We start from the raw sequence: 11,655 nt of genomic DNA on the forward strand, positions 1-11,655 counted from the left end.
TAACAGATTTTAATCGTCAGGCATTTTCTTGACGGCAAAGGTCTCGCGGTGGATGTTGTAATGCGTACATTAATTTCTGGAGCAACCTCTCTAATTCGTGCAGCTACACCGTTATGTCGGCTTGTCATTGCTCTAGCGCCGTCTGTACAAACGCCGACACATTTTATCCAGTCGAGGCCATTCTCTTCGATAAATTCATTCAGAAGCTGAAATACATGCTCTCCTGTAGTTCCTGTTGGTAGCGGTTTACAGAACAGAAAGTCCTCATGGGACATGCCCTCTAACTCGTATCTAACGTAAACGAGCAAATTGGCCAAATCGACTACAGACTCATCTAATTGCAGTGAAAAACATCTGCTCATCTTAACGCGCTCTATCAGTGTACTTTTGATATAATCCTTCATTTCAATAATTGTATGAATGACTGTGTCTTTCAGGGGGAGGGGGGCAGCAGGTCGAGCTGTTTAGCAGCTTTTTCTCCACACATAATACGTGTCAGCTCTTTTGCCAACGGTAAATAAGGTTCTTCAGAAATAGTGTACTGTAGCTTACCTGCTTTAGCAATCTGCAAACTTGCATTTTTCTGCGTTTCCGTTTTTATTTCCGTATTTATTTAAAGTTTTTATTTCATGTGCATGGGAGCGAAACACAGAGACGGTGTATTTTTCTCAAATTAACTTAGAACAGTTCTTAAATATTTTTCTGTTATCACGCTTTCCTGTGCTCACAAGATTACCTGCGTTAGTAGCACGTATTTCTATGCATTCCTGTGTTTACAACGTTGGTATTGTTCCACAATCACGCACATTCTCCTTTCTCCTTATTTGCTGGAGATAAAGTAGCTTTTTTAAATACAATTGGTCACTTGCGTCCGTAGCACGCATTCCTATAGAGTGGTATAGAATTACAGAGTATCTCTTGTGTCCACTGAAGTATTAGCGCGCACTGTATCGCAGTACGTAGGCTGCGTATTCGACACGTATTAAAATACAAAATATGAAATCCCATCCAGATTTTTCAGCGCACACGACACAGTTCCAGGATCATTTGGCGTACCACCTAGCGGCATTCCGCGTACCCCTGCCGGTACGCGTACCACAGTTTGAGAACCACTGCTCTTAGGGGTTGTGGAACCTGTTTCACACTCCCACCACTGTTTGTGTAAAGCAGTACTCCTGTGCTGTGATGGAAACCCACTTTCTTGTCAACACCTCTGAGAAGTTAATCAGTCTGGATACAGTAAGTCCCTCCTGTATCTCCTGCAGCTGAGATTCACTGGTGTTCAGTGTGACGTTTTCAGAGGTCGTCTGGTCACAACCAATTGGAATCTCAGGGCTGTACTCCTGGGAAAAGCCAGGATTTTGTCCTCAAGTCTTTTACAACAAAGGCATCCTAAAACACAAGCAAGTTCCCTCTTTTAGGAAGAGAACCACAAGCAAATGGAATCCTTAATACAAACACCTGTCACGCTCGTAAACCCCTCCTCTTAAGGAGGCTCCAGCCCTTCCTAGTTTAGTGTTGATCTCCTGCACCTGCCTCCGGTTCCTGCCCACCCTGCTATACAAGCCAGGCGTTCCTGCCAGTCTGGGCTCAGCTGTGGAAGATGGACACCCGGAAGTCCAGGAGCGACTCAGCGGCACAGGCTTCATCACGGTGTCCTGATCTTTTGGGTCCGGGATGAGGGAGCGTCTGGCCCCGTGACCCCCTTTTATTCCCCCGACCCTCCGCCAGATCCCGCTCCGGCTTGTAACTCTGTTCGTCTGTCAGGATGGATCACCCAGTCTTGGACTATTGCTACACTCATGGATTCACCTCGGACTCCCTTGGACAGTTTGCCTCGGACACACCTCCCCCGAACACCGTGGACACGCCCCTGTTTCCCTCCAGCCCCCTGCCTGCCTCTTTCCCCCTGTTTTCCTCACTCCTCCCCGGATTGTGCCGTCTGCCCAGGGTCCGGAAAGAGACGCGCTCGGCCGGCCGGTTTCCCTGCTGTAGCTCTTCTGCGTCAAAGGGGCCCTGCGTGTCGTCAGCGGCGTGGCCCTGCAGTTTGTAAGAGGGTCTCGGAGCTGGGGGACACACCTCCCCCGAACACCCCTGTTTCTCTCCAGCCCCGGCTGTGGAGCATCTTCAGGTGTGAGAGAGACAGGGCGGTCAGCAAAGGTAATGGTCTTTTTATCTGTGCTGCCTGCAGTTTGTCTTTGAGGACAACATGAAGGAAGTTAAGGAATTTCTACAGGTAACAGCTCCTCTTCCTTTCTTCAGCTGTGAACTGCACACCTGAAGGAGGCGCAGGGCCTGAGCCGCAGAGCCATATAATGATGTAGCGCTTTTGGGGTTCAGGGGGGTCTGCGCCCTCGCCACCACCACCACTAACGGTCTTTTTCTTAATTTTCTGCATAAACGATAACAAAAGAAATACAATCCAAACCAGAGAGCATCTAACATCTCGAGATAGAAAGAACGGGTACACATGACGAAATCACTTCAGAATGATCCAGACGAGTTCAAATGAAATTAAACAGAGCTGACGTCCGCACCGCTTCATCGTGTGACGCTCAGGGCTGCTGCAGTAGAGCCTGAGAGCGATAACTTTGAGAGAATCAGGTTGGCGGCGGCGGCGGCGGCGATGCGACCGTATAATCTATCATTTTAGAGCAGCAGAGCACTAGGCACAAGCACTCGTGTTGTTCATCTTGACAGAATATTCCATTCATTTCAAGGTGTTTTTATATAGTGCCTTTCACAGCGAGGTTGCCCCCAGGTGCTTAACATAGCAAGTGACCCTCAAGTTGTGAACACAGGACAGAAAAGACCAGGAGACAACGGAGGAGAGAAACCACAAACCCCTCAGTAAGGAGAGAAAAAATCCTCTGGGGGTCCAAGGTCAGCTGGCTGCCCAACCCCTCTGGGCATGCTAACATTATAGAATTAAAAAAGGAATAAATGAATGAGGGTATTAATCCATCCATCATGTCTTCTGTGTGTCAGTACTCCATGCAGATCTCTGTGGACCAGTAAATCCTCCTAAACGACAGCTATATCAACGATGTCCCTCTTGGATCCATGGCAGTGATGCAGCATCCAGCTCAGATGGTGCCCAGCCTGGGTGCCATCCAGACGTGGGGAGGAGAATAGGATAGTCTGGTCAGAACAGATGTATCTGCCTGGTGGGCCAACACAGACACACAATGGCCTGTACAGCAGCACCAGCAGCCATGGCTGCAGCAGGCTATAATGTCAGCTGTGAGTAGACTAGGCTGCAGTAGTAGGTCTTCAGTCTGGATCTGAGGACAGATTGACTCGCAGGTACAGGCTATGATGTCAGCTGTGAGTAGACTAGGCTGCAGTCATGGGTCTTCAGTCTGGATCTGAGGACAGATTGACTCGCAGGTACAGGCTATGATGTCAGCTGTGAGTAGACTAGGCTGCAGTAGTAGGTCTTCAGTCTGGATCTGAGGACAGATTGACTCGTAGGTACAGGCTATGATGTCAGCTGTGAGTAGACTAGGCTGCAGTAGTAGGTCTTCAGTCTGGATCTGAGGACAGATTGACTCGCAGGTACAGGCTATGATGTCAGCTGTGAGTAGACTAGGCTGCAGTCATGGGTCTTCAGTCTGGATCTGAGGACAGATTGACTCGCAGGTACAGGCTATGATGTCAGCTGTGAGTAGACTAGGCTGCAGTAGGAGGTCTTCAGTCTGGATCTGAGGACAGATTGACTCGTAGGTACAGGCTATGATGTCAGCTGTGAGTAGACTAGGCTGCAGTAGTGGGTCTTCAGTCTGGATCTGAGGACAGATTGACCCGTAGGTACAGGCTATGATGTCAGCTGTGAGTAGACTAGGCTGCAGTCATGGGTCTTCAGTCTGGATCTGAGGACAGTTTGACCCGCAGGTACAGGCTATGATGTCAGCTGTGAGTAGACTAGGCTGCAGTCATGGGTCTTCAGTCTGGATCTGAGGACAGATTGACTAGCAGGTACAGGCTATGATGTCAGCTGTGAGTAGACTAGGCTGCAGTCATGGGTCTTCAGTCTGGATGTGAGGACAGATTGACTCGTAGGTACAGGCTATGATGTCAGCTGTGAGTAGACTAGGCTGCAGTAGTAGATCTTCAGTCTGGATCTGAGGACAGATTGACTCGTAGGTACAAGCTATGATGTCAGCTGTGAGTAGACTAGGCTGCAGTCATGGGTCTTCGGTCTGGATCTGAGGACAGATTGACCCGTAGGTACAGGCTATGATGTCAGCTGTGAGTAGACTAGGCTGCAGTAATGGGTCTTCAGTCTGGATCTGAGGACAGTTTGACTCGTAGGTACAGGCTATGATGTCAGCTGTGAGTAGACTAGGCTGCAATCATGGGTCTTCAGTCTGGATCTGAGGACAGATTGACTCGCAGGTACAGGCTATGATGTCAGCTGTGAGTATTCTAGGCTGCAGTCATGGGTCTTCAGTCTGGATCTGAGGACAGATTGACTCGCGGGTACAGGCTATGATGTCAGCTGTGAGTAGACTAGGCTGCAGTAGTAGGTCTTCAGTCTGGATCTGAGGACAGATTGACTCGTAGGTACAGGCTATGATGTCAGCTGTGAGTAGACTAGGCTGCAGTCATGGGTCTTCAGTCTGGATCTGAGGACAGATTGACTCGTAGGTACAGGCTATGATGTCAGCTGTGAGTAGACTAGGCTGCAGTAGTAGGTCTTCAGTCTGGATCTGAGGACAGATTGACTCGTAGGTACAGGCTATGATGTCAGCTGTGAGTAGACTAGGCTGCAGTCATGGGTCTTCAGTCTGGATCTGAGGACAGATTGACCCGCAGGTACAGGCTATGATGTTAGCTGTGAGTAGACTAGGCTGCAGTAGTAGGTCTTCAGTCTGGATCTGAGGACAGATTGACTCGTAGGTACAGGCTATGATGTCAGCTGTGAGTAGACTAGGCTGCAGTAGTAGGTCTTCAGTCTGGATCTGAGGACAGATTGACTCGTAGGTACAGGCTATGATGTCAGCTGTGAGTAGACTAGGCTGCAGTAGTGGGTCTTCAGTCTGGATCTGAGGACAGATTGACCCGCAGGTACAGGCGATGGACGCTGCGCATGGGGCCGCCCGGAGATCATCCGACGAGCTGTCGCCGAGCGATTTTGTTCAGCTGCGTTTGTCTTCCGGCCGGTTTAATAACCCGCTGTTCTCGCCCAGACGGCGACCCGGGGAATTGAAACGCTGCCGATACTTCCAGCCACACCCCGGCCCCCTCACAGAGCCGCACAGGGGTCCTCACAGACGACACCCCCCGACGGGCAGGCACGGCAGCGGAAGAGGCAGAAGCCCGAGTCCAGCGAGACCGCGTCTCAGAGCGCGTCTCCCCCACCACACCCCCGGCCCGCCTGGTCCTCCAGCACGGTTCCCCCTCCCTCCCCGCTCAGCGCCGGTCCTCGGTGTGAGCCGCTCTGTCGCGCTACGCCTAGTTCCTCGTCCCAGCGGCCGTGGGAGGGGCGAATCGCGCAGGCGGCCGAGATAGATAGATAGAGGAGACTTTATTGATCCCGTGGGGACATTGATGTGTTACAGCAGTCCAGCCCAAGACAAGCAAAAACAGACATCGGAGTAGTTATAAAACAAAAGACAACAAAATAAATAACAATGAATAAATACACAGGTGTGTGCAAAATGTGCTGATCATAGTCACTGTAAAAACAATAACATATGTGCAAAATGTGCATAGGTTTATACAGACTGAGTGTCCAAAAAGTCCAATGGAGCACCATGCTGTCCATAGATGGAGCAGATGAAGGGCTGGCAGTCCTCGCCCAGGGCAGCGTTCTACACCCTGACAGCCGCCGGGAGGAGAGACCTGCGGAAACGTTCCCTTGAACACAGCAGCTGGAGCAGTCTGGTGCTGAAGGTGCTCCGCTGCCCAGTACCAGTCCCATGAAGCGGAGGAGAGGCGTCGTTCATGATGGCTGTGAGCTTGGTCAGCATTCTCCTCTCGGCCAGCACCTCCATGAGTACTGTAACGCTTCAGGGTTCAGGCAGGCACCCTTGCCGCATCTGGTCGGCCCCCCACCCTCAGGGGCTCAAACCCAGGACTCCTGCGTCACTCAACAGGGACCCAGCCCGGTGAGCCAAAGAGAGATCTCTTTACAGCCCAGTAGCTGTAGTCCTGCTATCACAGGGAAGGGCGGCGACGTCACCTGCTCTGGTAAGCCGGCTCTTACACACCCTGATGGCCGTATGCGTTACAATATGAAGGAAAACAGAGCTTTCACCGGGCGATTATCTCGATTTATTGGGAACTCAAATAAAGAAAAGAGCAGGAAAAAGGAGTAACGGGCACAGCGCGTCTACACCGCACTTTCCCCTGAGACACAGATCAAATAAAACTGATTTTATTTAAACATTAAACGTAACTCTAAGAGGAGCCGTGTAGTAGACTGTCTGGGTCTGGAGCTGCTCACAGACACAGCGCTGGTGATAAACTACAACTCCCATAACCACCCTGAGCCACTTCCTGTTTGCGTCACAGTCCCTATTCCTCCTGGCTGTGATGACGTCAGCGGGTCCCTCCCCGTTCTGGCAGCTTCACGGTCACCGGCGCGCGCAGGAGAGACTTACACGGGATTTCATTTTTAAAAGTTTATTTTCTTAAAAATGGGAAAAAAACACAGCGGGGTTTCCAGAGATATTTACAAGTCAGGAGTACAGCAGGCTGGTAGCGAGGTATATCTCCCTCTCTCGTACATGTTATTTTCCCCCGTTTATTTTTTAAAAATTTAATACAGATGCAGCCATTCAAAATGCGCGGGCGATACCGCATTATTTTCCGGTACGCTGTACGCAGTCTACCGCAAGCTACCGGTAAATACCGCAAGTTACCGGTAAATACCGCTAGCAAAATAATAGTATCCGGAATTTCCGCAAGGTGGAGCTAATAAAGCTCAACCTCTCATGTTTGAGCTGTCGCCATCAAAGTCTTTAACGAAGATATTACTAATAGTATTAATAATGAATGACCTGGGACAAGCTGTAAACTCAAAGTATTGCCCTGGTCCACATTATTTTTTTCATTGACCGTCTTTGTAAAAGTAACACCACAGCATTTCGCAATCACGCATTTGTTTCCAATCGTGCAAAGTACAGTGATTCACCATGCCTTTCACATGCTCATAAAAGAGATTGATTTAGGAACATAAACATATTACCGTCTGCAAACTGTACTGTATACAGTATGTATATGTATATTTAATGTCTTAACTGTGCCCGTTTAAGTATTGAATATTCATATCTAATTTTACCTCTGAAGGGAAACTTAGTAGCTGAGCATAAAAAGAATAGGAGCATACTGCAACGCGTGTGAAGGCCATAAACTATATTAATTTTGGAACATAAACATACAGTATATGGCTGGTCTCGGTACTTTAAAGAAAACATACACGAAACATGGTTTCATTATGACCAGAATCGGTCTTGAGATATTTTTAACTTGATTTACAGTATTTGAGAGGTATGTCTTGACACCGATACTACGTAAGTACTGCTCACGTACTGTATATGTTTCTAGGTTTATATTATGCATTTCATACGGTCAAATTACTTTTGAGCAACTGATAAGAAGCGCGAAACGGTATGCCCAGGGCGTTTTAGTTTCGTTTTGTGCGGGGACTGCTTTAACTATATCGCCGTGGATTGATTAGAGATGTCAAGTACATACAAGTCATTTTTTAAATGTTGTAGTTTGTCTTGTAAAAATGTTACGAGAACATCATCTGTCAACAATTACACAGGTTCTGTTTCCATATTGCGGATTTTGGTTACGTAATATTATTTTCTAATTTAACGTTGTGAATATATTGTAACGCAACGGGGGCTCTGGCGGGTGCCCTTCCCGCATCAGGTCGGCCCCACACCGTCCGGGGCTCGAACCCGGGACTTCCGCGTCTCTCTGCAGCGACCCAGCCGGTGAGCTAAAGAGAGATCTCTCCACAGCCCAGTAGCTGTAGTCCTGCTATCACAGGGAAGGGCGGTGACGTCACCTGCTCTGGTACGCCGGCTCTTACACAGTACCTGTCGGCCGTAAGCGTTACAATATGATTTGGGCAAACAGAGCCGCAAAGAAGTACATTATGGATTGTTGGTTTTTTTTGCAGTTTTATCTAGAACAAGCGATGCTTAAACCTTTGTCTGATTCTTGTGAAACTATCCACACGACAGTTACCCACAGTAGGAGTTGACTTCAGTGATGTCACTGATGGGATGTTTCTAAAACTCCATCCTCTGTAAAACGTCTTCTCTAGTTGTCCTGCATATGTATTCGCTAATGAAGCTGTGTGTTCTGAGCCTGGATCTCTACATTTCTGTATGAACCAGCTTAGAGGGCTAAAGACAGCTTGTGTTTAAATTGAGTGTAAGGTAATTTATGCTTCTAAAGTCATGGTCAGCATTTATTATTGTACTGTGCTGTAAACTTGTTCTGTGCCTAGTCACATTATTTTATAGCGTTTTTATAGCGTTATCAAATCTGGTGGCGCTGTGTGTTAGTTTCCTGACTCCCATGTCACATGGTCTGTGATTGAATCCCATGGAACTACTGTACAGTATCACTTTATTTTTTAACAAACATTTCTTTGAAAAAATGAAACGTTTCCCTTGGTCAGAGATTAAATAAAACCTCACTCGCACCAAACAAATTTATATTTCTAAATATCGCAACATGATCAAATTTAAGTCTTTTTAATAACAATGAATACCTATGCGTTACAAAATAAACATTTATATTGATTTGAATCGCGTTTTGATTTAAATCGTAAACGCGTGTTTAAATATATGTGTTTAAAGGCGATATACTGTATAAAAGCGCTGATTCTTATGGAGTGTGTTCCGCCGGGGATTCAAAAAAAAATTTTTTTTTAATCGCGTATCTAAGGAAAATTGCAGTATAACTTTGTTCATGCACAGTGGCATGTTACATTATAATTTGGGTGTCTCCTCTTGCCAGAAAGCTCTAAATTGCATTAAACTGCATTAAACTGCGACACTGATCATTCATCTCTAAATAAACTTTATTTTATATAGCGTTTTAGGCGAATAGGTAATTAGTAATAGGTTTATTCCATGCTGAAAAAAAGAAGAAAGAGAACACAACGTTTCGGCCGTGGAGCCTTCTTCAGGTGTGAGAGAGACAGCGCAGTAGGCAAAGGTAAAGTAGCGGGAGAACAAAGGTTGGGAGGGAGGAGGAGTGAGAGGCGGGAGCAGGGGACAGAAAGAGAGGCCAATCAAGAGGTGTGAAGTCAGAATGGGTGCAGAGAGGTGTGAAATGAAACTTCCAATGAATGGAGAAAATTTAAAAGAACAGTAGTCTGTCGTTAAGGGAAGGGAGAAGGTGTGATCCTAGCTGCAGAATAATTTTAGTTTCGGTGGTCTTTCTGATGTATGAGTTTGGAAAACCGTCTTTGAGAACACAGACGGAGAGATTAGAGTGGTCGTGGCCGTCAGAGGTGAAATGAGAAACAATGGGCTTGGAGAGATCTTTAATCTTTACAGCCCTGACGTGTTCTCTGAAACGGTCTCCGAGTCTCCTTCCCGTTTCTCCAATGTAGATGGCTGGGCATTTACTGCAAGAGATACAGTAAATAAGGTTGCTGGAGGTACAAGATGCTGTCTGGGTGATCCGGAATTGTCCTGAGGGGCCTTGAATGAGTGTGGTGGTGGCTGTGTATTTGCAGGTGATACAGTGTAGGTAAAAATAACCGGTTCAGGGACACCAAATATGTAATTATAGTGGCTCTCTGAAGGCACCAGTTCTGTAGGGTTTGGGCATTTACTGAGACAATTATTAATTGTAGCAGTAAATCACAAAGTTGATTCTTTTGATGGCTTTAGAATCCAACCAGGCGACATAACTCAAACAACGCACACACACAGGTACTAATACACGAGGATACATTTATTAATACATAGAATATGCATATAAACCTAACAGATCTTATCGTGAGGGTTATCAGAATACAAAAGGTATATATTCAATCAGTTACGAAGTGTTACACATATCAAGAGGACATACGTTCAGTATATCATTCATTTAGACCGTTTCATAAATGAACTTGGTTACAACTTCTACATTAGATACTCAAAACAAGTACATAACTCTTAGGAATTAAATTGATATCAACTGGTTTGGATAACAATTGAATTCTCGAGCTGTAATGCATTGAAGTTGAATACTCATCCAATTTCTGGGGATTCAGATCTCCTGCGGGCACAAACAATCAGCTGCAGGCTTGTTGCTGTCCAATCCGCGCTCTCTGGCTCGGTGCCAGGCTGTGCTGTGCGGCTTGCGACGGTGCGCTACTGATGCTCACTGACCGGCTAGTTAGTGTTGGCTTTAACTAGCACAGTTTGTGCACAGGAGAAAAGATGACTGTGGGTCCCAGTAAGTCAGGAAGAGGACCGGTTCGTTCCTGATGAAGCGCTAGTTCTGAATAGTGATTCAGCTGTCCACAGTTCCGACCTGTTGCTGGTTACTCTCTGGCAACCTCCACTCTAGACTCTTAGAACAAAGGAAAGTTCCGGCACTCGGACACACTGGCCGTTCCGTGGTTGTCCGGGCTGAGTCTCAGGATGGTCAGGAGGCGCGCTGCGAGAATGTCCTGCCCTTTGGAGCCTTCTGCTCCTGGGCCGTCCTGCCCTGGAATTCTCCTTTGAATTCCCTTTAGAAAAGGCCACAGAAGTCCACTGAATCCCCTCCAGAATCTTACTGAATCTCACAGGCTCTCTGTGTTGCCTGTTTTTACCTGGAGGAACTTCGGCTCGTCGATTGGCTGAAAGTTCCATGGGCATCAGAGTCCCACGTGGGTTACTCTGCCCTACCAGTCCCTGATTGGTTGATCAAGGTGAGATATGAGTCACTTAGTCCTGACACTTAGTAATGCAGTCCAGATGTCCAACTGGCACTCCCTAGACAGATAGGCGCCAATGGATGACCATTGATCATGATAGCCAGACTTAGCTAAGTGCATCCCCCTTTTTGAGCTGTCCTAGGAAACCTTAAATCACCCTAATGGTCTCTCTGTGGCTGCACCACAGAGATGAACAGAGAAATGGGGCCTCATATGGGAAGCTCAGAAACACTTAATTCTGCCTTATTATTAAGCCTCGCCGCTACATATCCCCCCTTTTTGAAGGTCACGAGGTCCCGAGGCATTGTTGCCTTCAAAACAAAACAGAGTTAAGTGATGTCCCTTGCCATTAGAACATTAATCTTAAATGTCCACATTACTCCTCGAGAATTCATACCGGAACCAGCATTGGATACAAACAGGATGAATAACATCTGGAGTATGTATAAACACGGTAGGAGACATTATCTCAGTCTAGGAATTACACATCAGGAAGTTCACTGTCAATATCTGATACCTCTGTGGTAGATATTTGGGGAGAAGTCACTTCCTTTCTTTTGCCATGCTACCTTTGACTCATTCGTGCTACCCAGAGTACATCTTGATGTGAGAGTACATCATTCAGAGTACACTGTCAGTCATGATCCAGCTACCTGGCAGTAGTGTTACAATAACAACAGTTCCTGTTCCCAGCCCCCCGATAAACCACAACACCTGTGTTGGGTATCCGCTAGGGTGGTTTGGAGGTTTGTTCCATTAAAGCAAAC

This window comes from Atractosteus spatula, chromosome 5, assembly GCF_055471065.1.
Source record: "Atractosteus spatula isolate fAtrSpa1 chromosome 5, fAtrSpa1.hap1, whole genome shotgun sequence".
NCBI lineage: Eukaryota > Metazoa > Chordata > Actinopteri > Semionotiformes > Lepisosteidae > Atractosteus > Atractosteus spatula.